The sequence below is a fragment of the Lissotriton helveticus genome, chromosome 7 (genome assembly GCF_964261635.1).
Source record: "Lissotriton helveticus chromosome 7, aLisHel1.1, whole genome shotgun sequence".
In the NCBI taxonomy this organism is placed as follows: domain Eukaryota; kingdom Metazoa; phylum Chordata; class Amphibia; order Caudata; family Salamandridae; genus Lissotriton; species Lissotriton helveticus.
Genome location: NC_136068.1, coordinates 1,950,927,703 through 1,950,948,536, shown reverse-complemented (window position 1 = coordinate 1,950,948,536; position 20,834 = coordinate 1,950,927,703). Strand labels below are relative to the sequence as shown.

Genomic DNA, 20,834 nt, shown 5'->3' with positions numbered 1-20,834 from the left:
AGGGGGGCAAGGCTGGGCCCAGAGCCAGCTCACTGGGCCTCCAGGCAGGGAGGCAGTCCAAGTGGCGGCCCTCCTGGCCCCAGCAACAGCAGCAGCCCCCTCTGGCAGGACCCTGGAAGAGAACAACTTCTGTGGGGACACAGCCCCATTTTTATGCTGTAAATCCTTTGTTCTGGCACAAGGTGAGGGGAGAAACCAGTCGCAGGTGGTTGGTGACCACTCTTGATGTGCTCATCACTTCACTCTATTCCCTGGCAGGGCTAGGGTCGTTAGACGCACCACAGGGGGCGGAGCCAGCATTGTGTGGGGGAAAACCCAGCCTCATTCAAGACACAGGTGCACTCCTCCCCAGCCATCAGCATGCTAATCTCCACACTCACCACCGGGCAGACCCATCATGACTCATGGAGCCTGGCATGCCAGCCAGCTCCAGCCAATCACACGCCAGCACCCTCACAGCACACGTACATCAACGTCTAGAAGTGGCACTTCCCCACTAGACACATTCATGCCGCATACATCATTTCGCAGCATTCAATCACACGAGTCCACATATACCAGACTCGAGCCTGTACACCCCACGCATCAGGAACTACCAGGGACACATACATTCCCCATGCATTCCTATGGGAGGGCAGGCCTACCTTACTCCATGCACTCAGAGTGCGCACGCACTTTCCACTGGGACACAGTGAAAGTGTGCAGAAACCAAAAATCCCTAACACAGGGTCACAAATAAAAGCAAAAAGTTTAGGGGTGAACCTGCCATAAGGGCCAAGTCCAACATCCCCAAAGAAGGTAAAGAGTCACAATGGCCGAAAAACTACTGGCCAATATCACTCATAAACCTAGATTGCAAAATATACGCCAAAATCCTAGCAACAAGACTCAACAGAATACTCCCACAGCTAATAGGGAACACACAGGTAGGATACATGAAAACTCGAATGTCAGTGACAACACAAGACTCCTCAGTCAAGTCATCGAACACTGCTCGAATTCATACAACTCGGCAGTCACAATCACACTTGATGCAGAAAAGGCCTTCGACAGAGTCTCCTGGCACTTCCTAGAGAAATGCATGCAGGCAAACAACCTGGGTGACGACTTCCTAAAGAAGGTCATGGCCCTTTACAAAAACCCCAAAGCACAGATTGCTGTCAATGGAACAACTTCGACCCCTTTTAACCTCCAAAGAGGGACTGCCCACTATCCCCACTGTTGTTCCTACTAGCTCTAGAGCCACTGATCAGGGACATCCTAGCAAATAAGAACATTGCGGGCATAACCATCAATGACACAACAGCTAAACTTGCCGCCTACGCGGATGACTTACTAATTACAACAGAAGATCCTGCCAAGTCCATACCGGCTCTCATGCACACCATCGACACCTACGCATCTCACTCGGGTTACAAACTAAACAGAGATAAATCAGAGTGTATGCCACTGAATATACACACAACGAAAGAGGTACTGGGAGACTCAGGGCTAGCCTGGCAAACGGGATCTGTCAAATACCTAGGAATCTATTTCGGGAGGAACCTAAGAATCACCCTTGAACAAAACGAGAAAACACCTTAGACAAGATAAAAGGGCTGCTGGAAAATTGGTTGCCCAAGTTTATCACCTGGTGGGGAAGAATAGAAACAGTTAAAATGATGATCACCCCAATATTTAACTACCTAGTCAGCAAGCTTCCCCTAGCACTAACAGACGACTTCCACAAGAAAATAGACCAAATACTTAACAAATTTATATGGAGAGACAAAAAAAATGAGAATAGGCCCCCAAAACTGAGACTGAGGAAAGAACAAGGGGGCCTCAAAGTAGCAAACCTGAGAACCTTCCAGACTGCCTTTGTGGCCAGGCAGGGGATGCACTGGGTACTCCAAAGTCAGTAATACACGCCTACCTGGCTATCACCAGAGAGCCATCCTTGACAACGCTGACCCACTAACCCTCCTCACCACCAACAAACAGTCACTAAAAGGGAACCCAATATTCAAGATAACAAAACAGGCACTTCTTAAGTTAGACCAAAAATTAGAGATAAGCATCAAAAACTCACTGTGGGTAGCACTCTGGGCAAACCCCAAAATCACATACAGAGGCAGACCCCTACACATAACAACATGGAAAAAATTAGGCCTCTCGCACCCAGCACAGCTGGAGGAGAAGGGCATGCCCCTCACGTTTAACAACATAAAGGAAAAGCACGCCCTCCCTGACCTAGAGCTATACAATTTCCTGGCTATTAAATCGGCCATCACAAAAGCGAAACTAAACAGGCTGACTCCCTCAATATTCCAATACATGGAAAACATAAACAAGACTGGTCACCAAGTATCTCACCTGTACAAACTCCTCCGCCCAGCATCCTCAAAGCTCAACGCTAAAAGTACAGACTACTGGGAAACACGGATAGGCACGAAACTCACAGAACAAGAAATATATACCATGTGGAGGTCCCCAACACGTAACATGATATCACCGGTACTAGCCCAAACAAACTTCTGGCTGCTGCACCAGGTATACTGGACACCAGCGCGACTAGCGAAGCTAGGTCTGAAAGAGAACAACAGCTGCTGGAACTGCGAGAAAGAGAAAGGGGACCTAGCCCACCTCATCTTCTATTGCAGCAAGGTTAGCAAATTCTGGAGGAAGGTGTTCGACTTTACTAAAAAGGTCCTAGGCTGTCCCCTGAAACAAGAATTCAGCACTATAACCATAGCACACTTCAATACAGATGTTACCTCACAACAAGACAGAAACCTTCTCGACTTCCTCCTAAATAGTGCAACAAAAACAGTGCAAGCCAAGTGGAAAGACACCACCAAGGCCACATTTCAAAGGGTGGCTGAATTGGGTGACGTATCTAAGAGGAGCCGATACCACTGCACTATGACACACATCTTGGAGAAAGCCCAACAGAGAGATGTGGTCATCTTTAGATAGCTTCCTAGACCTGTAAAAACCACCCTAGACAGCTGCGAGAAAGTGAAACAGCAAAACCCATTCACAGTGTTTGATGGTCGATCCACAACCAGCCGCCAAATGCCAGTATGTTATATGTTTTACGTTATATGTTATAACTAGGCACAGGACCGAAGGATAAGGGGGCCATTGCAACCTAGCCATAAAGGCCGCCAGCCCACCCCCATCGGGACATTCGAACAACCATTCAATAACCACCTACCTAACGCTTTTATGCAATTCATGTATGCGAAATGAAACAGCGAATTGTTCTAAGTGTTATATGTATATGTGTATCTTGTCAAAGGAAAATAATAAAAACATATTTAAAAAAAGAAAAATAAATAGGAGAAACCATAAAATATAGATCTATAAAAATAGTTGTTAAACAGATATCTTAACACATACAGCTTGGCATACAATGTTGTTCTTACTATGATTCTTTTATACATACCACATATTAAGACAAAAAAGGCATAATTACCAACATGATGTATATTATATATATCTCAAGCATCAACAGACATGATGTTTTTATATTATTCATTGCCATGCTTAATTTAGTAAATATAGAAATAATATGCGCAGCGTATATTATCACCAAGAGTGTCTAAAAACAAATCCTAAGGGGCTTCCTCATTTGCCTTCCTTTACATTTCAACATATTATAACATTATTCTTACCTATTAATATTTCCCATATCATATCATGTATATTGAAGGTGCCGTGCTTTTATTGTCCTTCACCAATAATTGTATGAACAGTCTGTTTCTTCCCGAATTAGATAAAAAACGGTAGAAATACAAGACTTTTTTCATGCTTTTATTATGACAATAATATGTTATTATTTTTTTTTAAACAGATTTTATTGGTTGCATGATAAAACATAGGAAGCAAATCTCTGATCTCCAGAGATAATCACTACAACAGATAAGCAATGACTGTGACATGCAAGCATTTCCTCAGGCGATTATACAAATGTATGGACAAACAAAGAAATACCCTGTTGTACAAACCCCCCCACCCTTCCCTACCCTCCCCAACTCCCTCCCGCGCGTGCCGCTGCCTACTCCGTCCTTTTCGTGCTATGCATGTTGCAATGCCTGCCGTAGCAAAGGTTATCCATTGTCAAATTAGTTGTGTGACCTCTTCCTCTGGGGGTGGGTCCAGGCCCCGATAGTCCGCCCACCGCTTCCAAATTTTATAGTGCTTGAGAGGGCACCCCCGTGCGACGTACACAGGCTGTTCCAGGCCCATACGAAAGTCCATTCCATTCTGCCAAGCTATGAAGGAAGGGGCGCGGGGTGCCTTCCAAGATCTCGCAATGTCCCTTTTAGCCAATGTCAGCCCCAGCAGTAGTAAATGGCGCTTGTACCGGTTGCCCCCCACTCCGGCCAGCACATGGAGAAGAGCCAGTTTAGGGTCCCTCTGCAGCTCCCAGGCCAGCACCTCATTCAAGCACCGCAACACTCTGTCCCAGAATCGTTGAATAACCCCACAGTCCCACACCGTGTGTAGTAGCGTCCCCACCTCTGTGTTGCACCTAAGACAATTCGGGGAAGCAATCAATCCTGCTCTCCACAGGCGCTGTCTAGTGTAGTATGTTCGGTGGAGGTACCTGAATTGTATCAGTCGCAAGCGCGTAGAAATAGCCGCTCCCCTGGGCCCCTCTAGGGTCTCCACCCAATCTTCCTCGTCCAATTCCCCGACATCCCGCTCCCACTGGATCCTGAGTTGTGCAAGGTCTGAGGCGCTGTGGCGTACAAGAGTCTGGTATATGCGGGAAATCTTTTTATCAGGCAATTCTCCCATAAAGACTTTGGCTTCTATAGGACTAAATTCGGGTATGTCTTCCACTCCCCGAAGGTACGGTGTCAGAGCATGTCGGAATTGGAGGTATTTGTAAAATTGGGCATGTGGCATTTCGAACTCCTCGCGCAGCATGGCAAAGGACTTGAGCACCCCTCCTGACATGACATCGCCTAGGGTAGAGATGCGTCCCAATTCCAAAAGCCCACTAGGGCCGCTAGTTGAGGCAATCTTCCATTCTGCCACAATGGGGTCTCCAGGGTCAGGACGTTCCACCAGCCCACCCTGCGCAGGGCCTGCCGCCAGATCTGAAAGACTACTTGCGTGACGGACGGCAGGGATCTCCGAAGAGATGCAGAGTACAGTAGCGTGTGCAGGGAGGCTGAGCCCATGAGGAATCGCTCCACCGCATAGGCAGGGTCTCCCTTGTCCGCGTACCACCAGTCGTTCAGTACCAGTAGGTGGGACGCCTGGTAGTATGACAGTACGTCCGACGTGGCAAGGCCTCCCGTGTATGTAGAGCGGAAGCAGGTCCGCAGCGCCACCCGCACCGCGCCCCCCTCCCACAAAAAGCCACTCAATGCCGCGTTCTGGCGCCGGAACCAGCTGTGTGGAACCAACGCCGGATGGTTCTGTAATTGGTACAGTAGGCGTGGGAGCGCGACCATCTTAAATATGGCAGATCTACCCTGTATGGAGAGCGGCATCCTGGCCCATGTCTTGAGATCTTCTCGTGTACGCTCCCAGACCGGGGTAAGATTGCGCTCCAGGGCCACGGACGCATCCTCCGTGAGGTATACTCCAAGGTATTTCACACCGTCCACAGCCACCTGAAGCCCATCGGCCCACTCACCCAGGGGTTGTGGACCCCGTAGAGTCCAAAGGGTGGACTTCCCGGGGTTCATATAAAGCCCCGACGTTTCTCCAAAAATTTGCAGGATCCGCATAATGCGAGGCCCCGAACGATCCAAGTTAGTGAGAAAAAATAGCACATCGTCGGCATATAGGGCTATTCTATCTGCCACACCGGGTGACCACTGGAAGCCACTCAATTGGGCATCAATCCGCACCCACGCCACGAGCGGCTCCATAGCGAGTGCGAAGAGGTACGGGGAGAGGGGGCACCCCTGTCTAGTCCCCCGCTGGATACTGAAGGAGCGGGAGATTCCACCGCTGCTGTCAGGTCCGTGTAGAGGAGCCGCGTGTATGCCAGGAATCTGGGGCCTTAGGTTCGGCCTAAGAGAGCAAACAAATACGTCCAGCTCAGGGAGTCGAACGCCCTATCCATGTCCGCTAACAGCAGCGCTGCCCGCTCTCCCAGACTCCCCCAGGCCGAGATCGCAACCTGGGCTCGCCTAATGTTATGTCGAGTGGCTCGCTGAGGCATAAAGCCGGCCTGGTCCGGGTGGACCAAGTCCGTGATATGGGGCTGGAGTCTATTGGCAAGGGCCTTCGCCAAAATCTTGGCCTCGGTGTTAAGCAGCGAGATAGGTCGGTAGGACTCGTGCCTCTCCGGAGGGCGCCCCGGCTTCAGAAAGACTACTATCCCCGCGTGTCTCCAGTCCGGAGGGAGCATACCTTTCTCGCATGCCTCCTCGACGACTGGCCGGAAGTGGGGTGTCAGCTGCGTTGCATAGTGTCTAAAACATTTGCATGGTAACCCGTTCGGACCCGGTGCCTTGCCCGGGTTCAGCTCACCCAGGGCCGTGGCCAGCTCGTCGTCCGTTAGCGGCCGGTCCAGTGCCTCACGAACCTCATCCGATACAGCCCGTGGCGGGAGATCGTCAATGAAGCGCTGCACCATGGCGGCATCTAGGCACTCCCGGGGCGTATACAGGGTTCGTAGTAGGAGGCGAAGCTACCCGCTATCGCGCCGGGCTCCCCCAGCGGCTCCCCGTCAGGGGCGACTATCAGGGGCAGCGGCTGTGCGTGCATCATGCCCTGACACAGGCGATGGAGCATTTTGCAAGACTTATCCCCCGATTGGTATATGCGGCTCCGTGTGGCTAGCCAAGCCTGACGGGCCTCATCTAGCAATATTGACGTATATTGCTGTTGCGCTAACACCATCTGACGCCTTGCCCGTCCGCCATCCTCCCCCCGACCCCTGCGCTCCAGATCCTCCAATTCCGCCTCCCGCCGCACCAGGTCTCTACGCTTTTCCCTCCGCGCTGCTGAGCACCACGAGATATCGATACCCCTCATGGTTGGTTTCATTGCCTCCCATAGCACTGCCGGGGACGCCACAGAGCCTACATTGGCGGATAGGAAGTGCGCAAGCTCGCGAGTAATGTGGGCGCGGTAGGAGGGCTGCGCTAACTGGCACCACCTGAATGGCTGCCTGGTACGCCCAGTGTCTATCAGCACGGAGATCGGAGAGTGATCAGAGAGGGCCCGCGGCAAGATGTCCGCCGACAAGAGCCTAGCGGCCAATGCCCGTGGAAGGAAGATGTAGTCCAGGCGCGAGAGCGAGTCTCGCGCGGAGGAGAAGTATGTGTAGTCCCTACGCGCCCCTCGCTTGTACCTCCAGGAGTCAATCCAGTCCAACCCCATGACCATTGCCTTCAGTCGGGACACCTGCCCCTCCCTCCCCGCCACCTAGCCTGCAGCGCCCCGCCATCTGTCCCACGATGCATCCATGACGTCATTCCAGTCCCCCCCCCCACGATCGATAGGGCCGTAGGCATATCAACCCAGAGGGACATCAGTTTCTCTACTAGGGCCCATTGCAGTGGGGGCGGCGTGTACACACTACCAAGTATAACCACCTCACCTCTAATCTCGCCCTGCACGAACACATACCTGCCCTGCGCATCTAGCCATGTGCGTCTATGAATAAAGGGGACTCTACGATGGATCAGGATAGCCACGCCCCTCGACCCCCTCGTAAATCCTGCATGGAAGGCCTGTGTGAAACCATTACGCTGGAGGCAGAGCGCCTTAGTACCCAATAGGTGTGTCTCCTGAAGTAGCAGTATATCAGTTCCCCTGCCCTTGGCTCAGGTGAAAACAGCCCCTCTCTTCACCTTATCTAACATTCCTCGCACATTCCAGCTCAGTATGCGTGTCCCACATGGACCTAGCCGAGATCCCCCAGTATCAGACGGCATTTACGTAAATGCATATATTTCAGACATATCGCACCACAAGCAGCAACAGCAGCACTCACCACGGATCGGAAGCAGCACAGCACACACAGTCCCTTCCCCTGAACCAGAATAGTCCCAACCCCCATCAAACACCCCCCCACTCCCCCACCCCGCACCTCCCAAACATGGAATCACCTGTCGTGGTCGGGGAATGCTCCTGACCCCAACGGAAGGCCAGGGAGCACCCCCTCCAATGGGTCCCCTCAGCACAGCCCATGTCGAACTAGGACGTGACCCCTCCACAGCTTCGGGTTAGCGTGGCCTCCAGCCAAGCTAAAGTGCCCCGGTCAAAGGTAGCAGTCAGATGGATGGGCAATTGTTCTGTCTTCCCCACAGTCAGGGCACATCTTCGTTGGCCTCCTGTGTCTCCTTGTTTTTGCGCGTTCTGGAGCCCGATTGTGAATTGCGATTCGATCGAGACCTGCCTCGGCGCTTGCGTTGATCCTCGGGGTCCCTGTCGAGGAGTCAGACTCACCGCCCCTTGCCGTGTTGACTCACACCCTGACCGTCTCGTCCGTCCACTGAAAGACGGCCTCCGGAGTATCAAAGAAGAGGGTGCGGGACTGGAAGACAACCCGCAGGCGAGCCGGATACAGCAGGGCATAGGATAACTTCAAGCCCCGGAGACGGGCTTTGGCCGCGGCGAAAGACTGTCTCTGTTGTTGCACCAATTTCGTGTAGTCCGGGAAGATGAGGATAGAAGAGTTCTCAGACAGAAGCTGGCCTTTAAATCTCGCCTGTTTCAGGATAGCGTCTCTGTCGGCATAATTCAGCAATTGGCAATCATGGGACGAGGGCGTTCTCCCACTGGGGGTTTCGGAGTCAAGGCCCGATGCGCCCTCTCCACCATGAAGCAACGCGAGAGGGTATCGGCCGGCATCCACCCCTCCAGCCATTGTTGTAGGAAGCGCTCAGCATTGCCCTTTTCGCAACCCTCTGGAAACCCCAGGAAGCGAAGATTACTGCGCCTGGCGCGTCCTTCTGCCTCCTCCGCTCTCGCCACCAGTCCTTTCTGCGTCCTCTCGAGGGCAACCACCCTCTTCTTCAGGGTAGTCATGTCATCCTCCACTGATGAAATACGCGTCTCCGCGCATGTTATGCGTTCCACGGCGTTCCGCAGGTCCTGTCGAAGGAGCATAACATCGGAGCCCACTGCCTCAATCTTGGCATCTAGGGCATCTCTGGACTGCGTGATTGCGGCCAGGAGCGCTGCATTGTCCGGCACCGGGGGCTGCGTCCCTTTTGCACCGGCGGCCTCAGTAAACTTATATATGGGGCCTTGCTTGCCCTGGTTTCCACTGCCACCCCGTGTCATGGTGCCGCAGGGGAGTGGGTCCTCTCCCCGGTCGTTCCCAGTCAATGCCGCTCAATAGGCTTCACCTGCAACCAGACCTCCAGCGGCAACAAGGTGGCCCAAGGAAGGATGTTTTCACTGTGGTCCGTGTGGGCTCCCGCCGGGAGGGGAAGGGGGGCCCACCACGCAGTCTACCGCACACACAGCCGGCACCAGGGTCCGACTCGACCCCCGAGATGTGGCTGGACCCCACCGATCCCGGGAACCCCCACTGTCCGGCCACCCAAGGCCCTCCGCAGCAACCAGCAAGCTCCGGCCCTGCCCTCCTCCCAGTTGGGCCCGGGTCTCTCGGGAGGCGGAATGCATGCCAAAGCGAGCCCGGGGCCCGACCTGACCTCCGATGCAGCCACGCAGCGCAGCGACTTCTCCTCCTTACCTCCCACCGGGCCCCACACCGACCTCGGCACTCAGCAGTCCCTCGCCAGGGTGGACTTCCTACCAGGTAGCGCTGCTCTCCCACTGCCGATGGCGACTCCATCCATGGGCAAAATGGCGGCCGCGCCCCTCAGCCTTCTCCGCAGCAGGGGCCCGCTGAGCCGGGGCTGCCTCCACTCCGCAGCGCCGGAGCTCCGACAGCCGGCGCCGGCTCCCCCGCAGCACTCGGCTCGGCCCCTCTCGCCTGGCGGGACGATCAGCAAATCGAGGTCCCGGCTCCACAGGCCGCACCAGCAGCCCGGCTCGCGGCTCTGCCTCCAGGGCGCCACACCGCCACAGATCACAATGCGGGCGGCACCGGCCGCAAGGCTCAAGCGTCCCGGTGTCCGGGAACAGACCCAGCTGCAGGGATCAAGGAAATTTGACCGGGGTCAGGATATTCTTATCAGGATAGTGATCGGCTGGTCGGAGCTCCGGCTCTACACGACCGCCATGTTCGCTGGCCAAGCCACCATAATATGTTATTAATAATCCATACATGTCACTCAAGGTCTTCCCTAGTATTTAAGACTTTTTTATTTTAAAACATGCATCTCCAATTTCACGTGGGTAAACACGTTTTAGCAAGTCTACTTTTGCTTTCCTGCCCTGAGCAAGACTCCCGCTATGATAATGCAGATCTCAGCAGTCAATTAATAGCTACTTAAACCATCAGTTCAGTTACCTGCACAATGTAAAAATCTATTTTATAACTTTACTTATATTACATAAAAGCATTTTTTAACGTACTCTCTACCGTAAAAGCGCCATAAATGTTCCTATTTATAGCTCATCACTAAAAATCTCCGCTGTCTGTTTGACGCGGTTCACAGAGTTTATTATATGTTCTGGTTTAAGAATCGACAAAAAGTCTTGCAGGCTGACAATACAACACTGCCCTATGTTTCTAACATACATACAGGTATGTTTAGTTTAATACTATATTACAAGCCACCTATTTGGATATAATTTTTGCCTAATTAGAGTTCCCCCTCATTTAAGTCAGGGTCTGAAACTAACATAAACCATCCTTCCCTTTTTTTAAAACCTGGGACATATTACTATCATTGATTCATACAGAAAGATGGTTTCCCACTGCTTCCTTATCTATCCAATCTGTCCCCTTATCTTATCTTTTTAGCCTTCCTGTTCTTGTGACTGTGGTTTCCCATTCGTCCCTTATTTATCCTATCTCTGCCCTTATCTTTTAGTCTAAGAATAATGTTATATTAGAACATTGGAATGTTGGGAGCTCCATTGCAGACAATGGAGTGCTCCCTGCTTCTACGGGCCGGTAAAGGACCGCAGAGAAACATTCCAATGTTCTACAAAGGCTTCTCGAAGCTCGAGGGGATTTATATCCCCTTGAGCTTCGAGAACCCTTTGTTTAATTTGTTAGAACATTCTGCCCTCTAGTGGCAGAATGTTCTAATAGCCTTATAGCCCTTCGTAGCAGGGCTATACCGGCTATTAAAGTCCCGCTGTCTCGTTAAAGTCCCTCGCCTTCGGCTCGGGCCTTTAACGATTCAGCGGGCCTTTAATAGCCGGTATAGCCCGCTACGGCGGGCTATAAGGCTATAATAAGTAAAAATTTAAAGGAAGGAAATCAAGGTTGGCCCTTTAGATTTTTTTTTTTTGCTACTCATGGTACTAATATACATTGGGCATATTATTTAAATATGTCTGAAATTAGATATAGCAATGAATAACATAAAAATATCATGTCTATTGGTGCTTGATATATATAATATAAATATACATCATGTTGGTAATTTTGCCTTTTTTGTCTTAATATGAGGTATGTATAAAAGAATCATAGTAAGAACAACATTGTATACCCCACCGTAAGTGTTTAGAGATTTGTTTAACCACTGTTTTTTGGAGCTAAATGTTTTATGCTTTCTCCTTGTTCAAATTCAGTATTGGTCCTGAAGAAGGTGAAATAAAGATAAAAAAGCCAGCAAAATGCCGCGTACATACAATAACATTTTTAGTACTTTAAATATATAGTTTTTTAATGTAATTTTTACCTAAACATTATGGCTGATGTATTTAGTCCAATGGATGATGAATTACATTAACAAAAGTCAATAGCACTTAATGTGTATTTTATTTAATATTCATGATATTCTAAATATGGTTGTTGGAGCATAATTGATTACCTTTGATATCCAAGTTATATTTGCTGTTCGATAATTAAGCATCCACACAGAGAACGATGGGATTTTGATCACAAGTCCAGGAGATAAACTTTTGTATTGGTTTGGCTGAACGTTACCCCCTGTGCCTTTGTAAGAGGGGTCACTCTCTAAATTGTTGTTTTAGCCATGTTGTACATCAGTGTGGCTGCTGTACACAATGCCTAAAAGTGAGGGAGGTGGGGCAGATTAGGGTCGGATAGGTTGTGGAAGATAGGGCTGGGGTAGCTTAGAGTGGGTCGATTAGAGTTGAGTAGATTACAGTGGGGTAGATTGGGCAGGGGTAGACTGGAGCAGATTGGGATGCAATATGTTGGGGCGGATTAGGATAGATAGGGGAAGGCTGGGGTTAATTGGGGCACGGTACATCGGGGTGAGGTGGACTAGATTGGGGTTGGCTGGGTATGATAGATTTGAATGGTGTAGATTGTAGTGTAGTAGATAGAAGTGGGGTAGAGAGGGGTAGACTGTAGCGCAGTAGATTGTGGTAGATTGTAGTGGGGCAGGCTGAGGTAGGCAGGAGAGATGTAGATTAGAGTGGGGTAGATTGGCTAGATTGGAGTAAATGGAATGGGGTAAGTTGGAGTGTGGTCGATAGAAGGCTAGACTGAGGTTGAATGGGGTAGGTTGGGGTAAGTTGGAATGAGGAAGATTGGGGTAGATTGTAATGGGTTAGACTGGACTGGAGTAGACTGAGGTGGGGTAGATTTGAGTGGGGTAACATTGGAGTTGGTACGCTGAGATAAACGGGGCAGGCTGGGGTAGATTGGAGTGGGTTAGTTAGAGGTAGATTGTAGAGGGGTAGACTGGAGTAACTGCAGCGGGCACACTGGAGTAGACTTGAGTGAGTTGATTGGGGAAGATTGGACTAGGGTAGATGTGGTTAAATTGGAGTGGGGTAGATTGCAGTGGGGCACATTGGGATACATTGTAGTGGCCTAGACTAGAGTGAGGTAGATGAGTAGACTAGAGTGGGTTGATTGGGGTAAATTGGAGTATGGTATATTAGAGTGCGGTAGATTGGGTATTGTGGAGTGGGGAAGATTGTGGTGGGGCAGACTGGAGTGAGATATATTGGGTGTGGCAGCCTGATGAAGACTGGAGTAAGATAGACTAAGGTAGATTGGAGTAGGGTAGACGAGTGAGGTAGATTGGAGTAGGGTAGACGAGTGAGGTAGATTGGAGTAGGGTAGACGAGTGAGGTAGATTGGAGTAGGGTAGACGAGTGAGGTAGACTGGAGTAGGGTAGACTAAGGTAGATTGGAGTAGGGTAGACGAGTGAGGTAGATTGGAGTAGGGTAGACGAGTGAGGTAGATTGGAGTAGGGTAGACGAGTGAGGTAGACTGGAGTAGGGTAGATGAGTGAGGTAGACTGGAGTAGGGTAGATGAGTAAGGTAGATTGGAGTGGGGTATATTGGGGTACATTGAAAGGGGTAGGCTAGAGTGGGGGTAGAGAGGAGTAGATGGTAATAGACTGGAGAGTAGTAGATTGGCTGTGAAGTCAATTTAAGTGGGATATAGAAGGATACATTGGGATGGACTGAAGTGGGGTAGATTAGGGTGTATTTGAGTGAGGTAGATTGATGTAAATTAGAGTGGGGTAGAGTGGAGAAGGGCAGATTTGGGTGGTGTAATTTGGTGTGGGGTAGACTGGGATAGATTGGAGTTGGGCAGATTTGGTGGGGTTTGGAGTGGGGGTAGTAGTAGATTTGAGTGGGGAAGATTGGAATGGGTCCATTGGGGGTAAACTAGGGCAGACTAGGGTAGACTAGTGTGGGGTTGTGTGAGGCAGATAGGAGTGGAATAGACTGTGTAGGCTGGAGTGGGGTAGATTGGAGTAGACTTCAGTGGGTAGATTAGGCATGATTGGACTAGGGTAGATTTGAGTAAATTGGAGTGGTGTATGTTGGGATAAATTGGAGTGGGATAGATTGTGGCGGGGTACATTAGAGTGGTGAAGACTAGAATAAAGTAGACCGGTAGATTGTATTAGGCTGATTGGGGTAAATTAAAGGGTGGTTGATTAGAGGGCAGTAGAGGGGTATATTGGAGTGGGGTAGATTGGAATGGGGTAGATTGAAGTGGTATAGATTGGAGTTGGGTAGTTTGAGGTGGGGTATATTGGACTGGGGTAGGTTGGGATGGGTAGATAGAGGTAGATTGTGGTGGGGCAGACTGGAGTGTGATATACTGGGGTGGGGTAGACTGAGTTGGAGTGTGCATATTGAGGTAGAGTGGGGAGGGTTAGATGTGAGTGGTGTAGATTGGGGCACTGATATGGATGGGCAGATTTGGGTAGATTGAGGCAGTAAAAATATGGGTGGGGTAGATTGGAGTGTGGTAGACTGGGGTACTCTTGAATGGGGTAGATTGGAGTGGGGTAGAGAGGGGCAGATTGGGATAGACTGGAGAGGAGTAGATTGTGGTGAAGTAAATTGTAGTGGGTAAATTGGGATAGACTGGAGTGGGGTAGATTAGGGTAAATTTTAGTGAAGTAGAGTGGAGAGGGGTAGATTTGAATGTTGTAAATTGGAGTGAGGTAGACTGGGGCACACTGGGATGGATTGGGGCAGATTGGAGTGGGTAGGTTGAGATAGACTGGAGTGGAGCAGATTGGGTAGACTGGAGTAGTTGGAGTGGGATAGATTGGAGTAGACTGTAGCGGGGTAGAATTGATTGGGGCGGATTTAGTGTTATAGACTGGGATATGTTGGAGTGGTGTCGATTGGGGTACATTGGCTAGGGGTAGACTGGAGTGGGGTAGGGTGGGTGGGGTATTTTGGATGGGGTAGATTGAAGTGAGTACCGGTCGGTAACGGCCAAATTCGGCCAAATTCGGCCGTTACTGACCGGTAAATGCCTACCTACATCTAGCCCTTAATCTCCGTGAGGGGTGTCCAGCTCATGACCAGGGTGGTGTACTATATTGTTACTCACCAGGTAATGGGGTTGGATCATCCAGTATGGGGATTCTTGGCTGGACATACACATACACACAACACGTAGGTTAGGGCTGCATAATAGGAGTACGCCGGATTGTAATATTAATTCATATGCTTGCATATATGCTTGTTTAAGTACAATGGTGGAGTTTTTAGTTTTAATCCCCGTTCTGATACGTCTTATAACTTTCATCTGCTTCTGTCGATCATTGCAGCACATATATTCTATACAAGAATCATGTTGGTTCAATAAACATTGAAAACGTCCCTCTGTGTATTCTTAGTATACTTCTTTGAGCAAAAGAGAGCACGAGTGCATGAGCGAAAGGCTCTAGATCTGTTACCGTGGTTCCTGAGGGAACAGGGTTGTTATGTTCAGTGGTTGACAGAACTGTTCACTCCCTGTCTAGATTTAGGGGGGCCAACGGTGGAACTGTGAGCTAGCTGGTCTAAGGGCCAACATATCCTGCAGGGTGCACAGAATCAATCGAGCACCATCCCAAAGTTTATGTTGCCCACAAATTGCATAGTTCCTACTGATTAGTGAAAACTAGACAACATGCCACCGCCAAAGTTGATTAGGTTCTTACTTTGTATGGATCAATTGTGAAATTCAATCATGCCTTCTCAGTGACCTCTGCATACCTCTTAAACTGAGGACGTCGCGGTGGTAAGGAATAATCTCCTCAGCCGAGTAGGTACATCCTATGTATTGGCTGTTGGTAGTTCAAGCTTAAGAGGATCTAATTCCCACCGTGATAGGAACAGTCTGTACTTAATTTCTTTTATATACATGGCACAAAACATCACTGAGAACTGCAGTTATGAAGTTACTCCAATACAACTACAACATTTTCTCACACTAGATGTTGGAGATGTTACCTTAGTGGTAGAGGCACACAAAGCATATAGGGCAAATGTGTTTTATTCTTGGGTTACATTTCCAGTTGCAGATGCTGTAACATGAGTATTCCACACATACACAAATACCAGATGAATATACTTCATATGAGGCAATAGAAGTTCCACGCACTTACCAAGAACATCTAATTAGTTAAAAGGCGCCCTTCCATACACCACATAAAACGTGAGACTTGGCGCCCTCAGCAATGAGGGGACGATATGGCCAGTCCTAGCTGGATACACACTGCTTCCTGGTATCAACAATATATCCGCCACTAAGATTCCAGGATTACACAGTAACCTAGTAACAATAAAAAGATACCTTACACAGTTTGTGATGCGAACATTAACACTTATTCCTGCGCAAGCTGTTCAAGCTGCACCATCGCTATTCGTTATATCAGGCATTTGTCCACAAACACCGAATGCAGTTATGGGTAAGGTTCCCATCAAGTGGGAAGACATTTCATTTTGGATTACACAGAAAATACATCAGCTTGAAGCATTATTTTCCCATTCGGGCCTGCAGGAGAAACAGAGAGAGTGTTTGATTTGTTCAAGCGCTCCGTCCATCATTTTCTTTTGTATCGCTTTGTTCGCCCTAAGTGTGGCAGGGTATGCTCAGACGTGAGTCCCTTGTTCACTTGGCCACTGGATTCAAGATAGCCTGGCTGATGAGGATTATGAATCCGAAACCGGTCCCAGGATGCTTGTTTCCGGTCCAGGGAAGACATGGCTTGGCAGTTCGGGCTGGACTGTTCCCATAAGGCACAGGGTCAGACTGATTTGCATATAGCCATGTCTGAACTGGGGTGGCTGAGTGAACTAAAGAATGATGATGGATTAAACCCAGATCAGTTGACTGGGGGTGAGTGTTTGATTTGTTCAAGCGCTCGGTCCATCATCCTCTTTTGTATCGCTTTGTTCGCCCTAAGTGTGGCAGGGTATGCTCAGACGTGAGTCCCTTGTTCACTTGGCCACTGGATTGAAGATAGCCTGGCTGATGAGGATTATGAATCCGAAACCGGTCCCAGGATGCTTGTTTCCGGTCCAGGGAAGACATGGCTTGGCAGTTCGGGATGGACTGTTCCCATAAGGCACAGGGTCAGACTGATTTGCATATAGCCATGTCTGAACTGGGGTGGCTGAGTGAACTAAAGAATGATGATGGATTAAACCCAGATCAGTTGACTGGGGGTGAGTGTTTGATTTGTTCAAGCTCTCCGTCCATCATCCTCTTTTGTATCACTGGTTAGAAGCGGCAGACCCTGAAGCAGAGGTCGGCCCGGGACCAGGGTTCAATTCCCGACGCGGCAGGGTCAATGTCCGCGGACTCGATAATTCTCGCCGAGGTGCCTACGCTAACCATGGGTCCCACTCTGCAACTCTGGGCAACAGCTTGCTTAATCTCCACAATGGCCCCATTAACGCCGGGGATGCCTGGCTGCACCTTGGGGGTGCCCAGGAGGGACCATCTAACAGGGAAAGCCAGGACGGGTTCCCCAGCGGTATACAGCGCCAGGACACCCCGAGATGGGGTAACAGTGCGCTTTACAAGTATACTTACCTTATGATGGGAACACCAGATACCAGGATAAAATTCCACATCATCGATATGAAGTGCAACTACAGTTGGAAGGGGAAGGTTTATCATTGTCTTCTTTTGGGAGAAACTCACTCAAGGTTACAATATTCTTCTGGCTGAAAATTATTGTCTACCTGATTTCGTAATGGATTGCCCAAACGGGGAAATGGCAGGCTTACCAGCTTTTTCCGATCTCGTACTAGAATCAATTAAACATTCATACGCCTAGGAGTAGGTTTTAGCGCTAGCTCCTGCGTTACACCTCAACCATGTGGGACAGTTCCCCTTATCTTCCCATGGAGGTCACCGCCACAACCTCAAATACAAAATCCAATAAAAGATGAAATTACACAACAAGTTAGGGAAATCCTAAGACATCTTGAGTAACAAGGAGCAAAAGAAAATTGGACCTCTTTCATTAATAATCCTTTGTTTCCAGTCATAAAACCACATTATTCATACTGTCTAGGTTTAGATTATACACATTTGAACACAGCTACTCGCACATTTGCAGTACAAAATGCACACAGTAATGAATAACATTGTCCAGAAGAAATATAAAATAACGCTAGATATCTCTAATAGATATTTCTGCCAAAATATAGCGCCTAAAATCAGATATCTGACAGCATTCAGCGTGCTAGGTTTTCAGAAACAATTCTGCAGTTTGCTTCAAGGGTACAAGATTAGCCCTGGGCTATCCTCAGCCAGAGTTACACAACTACTTGAAAACTTTGATGATCAGGCATTGTCCTATGTCAATTACATATATTTGACGGACGATGACCTCATGGAACACTTGACCAGAGTAGACCGCATAATCCAGGGGGTTCGTTAACATGGGTTATAAATTACACTTCAAAAAATCAAAAATCGCCTACCTCAATGTCCTATTTCTGGGATACAAATTGTGTAGTGAAGGCAAAAGCCTAGCGCCACACTTTTTGAAAAAATGTGCGTTGCTCCAAACTCCAGCGATTTTGAAAACATTGCAATGCATATTAGGATTTTACTATTTCCAAATTTTGGCAGAACATACATTCCTGACTACGCAGAACAGGTATAACCATTATACGACTTGATACGTCCAGAATTTTCAAGCACGCACTGGACGCAGTAACATACAGAAATATCACGTTGCGTACAAGCTGAAGCGCTATATAAATACAATTACAATACAATACAATACATGATAGCTTCCAAACACCTACACACATGTGTAAACAGGACAAACCTGGTGATCCGGATAATTGCGGGTACATCAGGATACACATATGTAACGTTCAATGAAGGTGACAGTATCAATTGTATATAAATCAAATTTATATACGAATACTAAAATGCATTTTGCACCTACTGAAAAAAATACTGATAGCAGTACAGACTGCTTTACTGAGAGAACAGGCCCTGACTCAAAAGAAACGCATAAGTGTCATGACCCCATTACCGACACCAGAGACTGTTACAAGAGCAAGCGTTCGAAACGCTAAAGATCTACATCCACAATAGATACAATGTGCCAACTCGCTCACTGCAACAGATGTAGATTACAGATTTGATTCTACACGTCAAACACAAGCATTCCTGCAGTCCAAACAAGAATAACCTCTGCCTAATAAAATAATGCATCTAAATAGCAATGATTTACACTGATGGTTCTGTTCAGCCTGCTGTAGGGAAAAAGCATCAATACTCAGCGGCGAGCGCAGTAGCTAAAAGAGCATATGCATGATGGAGAATTCTGTCCTGAGAAAACCTATATACAGTCACTAGGTGACTGCACAGAGCCGCTGGCAGAATTGAAGGCTCTGGTACTGGTACTAGAGAATACGGATGCTGGATTCCCCGCACTTACACTGTGTAACTCGTATTATTGTGTGCAGTCATATAATGAATGGAATATGCTACTTACCAGTATGTATCTGTTCTTGGCATCTAGGTCTGCTGACATTCATATCTGTGCATAGATCGCCGCCGAGTGTTGGGTCAGGATGATTGCACATTGTTGTCCTGGAAGAGTCTTCGAAGTATCACGAGATAGGGGGCTCCTCCCTCGGACTACAGTGCGCATGGGCATCCTCTCCATCCCCAGATTGTTTTTCGCCATTGTGGCAGAGATGGAGTATAGCACAGTAAGAGATGTCCATGCAAAGAGTGAATGCTGCAGCTGCGACAGGCACCGGGGAGGTGGGCAGGCGATATGAATGTCAGCAGCCCTACATGCCAAGAACAGATGCATACTTGTAAGTTATGTTATGTTATAGGTTTTGGTAGAGCGCAAAACAGCTGCCCCAGCGAAGAGGCGTCCCGGCGCTGGAGGAAACCACAGACCCTAGCCTAAGAATAAGAAGAAAGGGGAGAAAAGGAGGCCTAGAGAGAGGGGAACAGGTGAGTTTTAATGGACTTTCGGAAGGTGGGTAGGCTTTCTAAGGAACTGATATTTTGGGGCAGGGAGTTCCAAAGCTTGGCTCCCAGAACCCTAAAGGAACAACCGCCAATGCGGCAGAGCCTAGTGCGGGGAACGCTCAGTAGGTGTTGGTTTGAGGATCGCAAGTTACGTCGTGGTACGTAAGGAGAGAGGAGGGGTCGTAACAGAGTTGGGCTTCCGTGTTCAAGGATTTTGAAGGTCATAATGAGGGCTTTGAACTGAATTCTGGAGTCGACGGGTAACCAGTGCAATTTCCGGATAGTAGCTCTAGCCGAGCATCTGCAGGGAAGGCCGACTACCGGCCGAGTTTTGCACGCGCTGCAATCGTGCTATCTCTCCTTTATTAGCGCCCAGGAGGAGAACATTTGCGTAGTCCAAGCGAGAGAGGATTGTCGCTTGGATAATGATTTGGCGGACCTTAGCATCAAAAAAGCCAAGTATGGGGCTAAGGCTCCTCAGCAAGCCAACACAGGTGGCAGCCACTTTTTTGGTGTGGGTCTGATAGCTGAGTGAGGCATCCATCCAGACTCCTAGATTTTTGACTAGGGATTTGGGAGGTGGAATAGTCCCTAGAGACGAAGGCCACCAGTGCTCATTCCAGTGGCTGGTGTTTTTACCAAGGAGCAGCACTTCCGTTTTTCCCGCGTTAAGCTGCAGGCAGTTGTCCGTCATCCATTGTGCAACAGCAGCAAGACCGTCTCGGAATTTTGAGGCCGAGATGCAAGGGCCTTCCGTGAGAGTGATGGCCAGCTGTGTGTCGTCAGCATACGACATCAGCGTCAAGTCCCACTCTCTGGCCACTGCTGCAAGTGGCTGCACATACAGATTAAAAAGGGATGGGCTCAGTGCAGAGCCCTGCGGAACTCCCTGTGCAATGGGATGGGGTTTAGATAGGAATGGGGGGGGCAGACACCCGGAAGGATCTGTCCTTGAGGAAGGAACAAAACCACTTTAGAGGCCGGAGACCCCTGCTGTCTCGAGACGATTGAGAAGGCTGTTATGGGATACCGTATCAAAGGCTGCGCTGAGGTCGAGAAGAATCAGCGCAGCACTCTGACCGGAATCTAAAATCGTC

The 20,834-nt window shown here is 49.0% G+C and overlaps 1 protein-coding gene across 2 annotated transcripts in view; it reads right to left on the bottom strand.

The window, feature by feature from the left end:
* Positions 1–20,834, bottom strand: part of LOC144770970 (uncharacterized) — a 79,628-nt gene that overhangs the window by 18,196 nt on the left and 40,598 nt on the right. The window contains exon 4 of one of the 2 annotated variants that reach the window (XM_078655836.1): positions 15,881–16,047. The exons of the other annotated variant lie outside the window; for it this stretch is intronic. The gene's annotated coding sequence lies outside the window, so the exon portion shown is untranslated. The remainder of the gene's footprint in view (positions 1–15,880; positions 16,048–20,834) is intronic. 2 annotated transcript variants of the gene reach the window in all.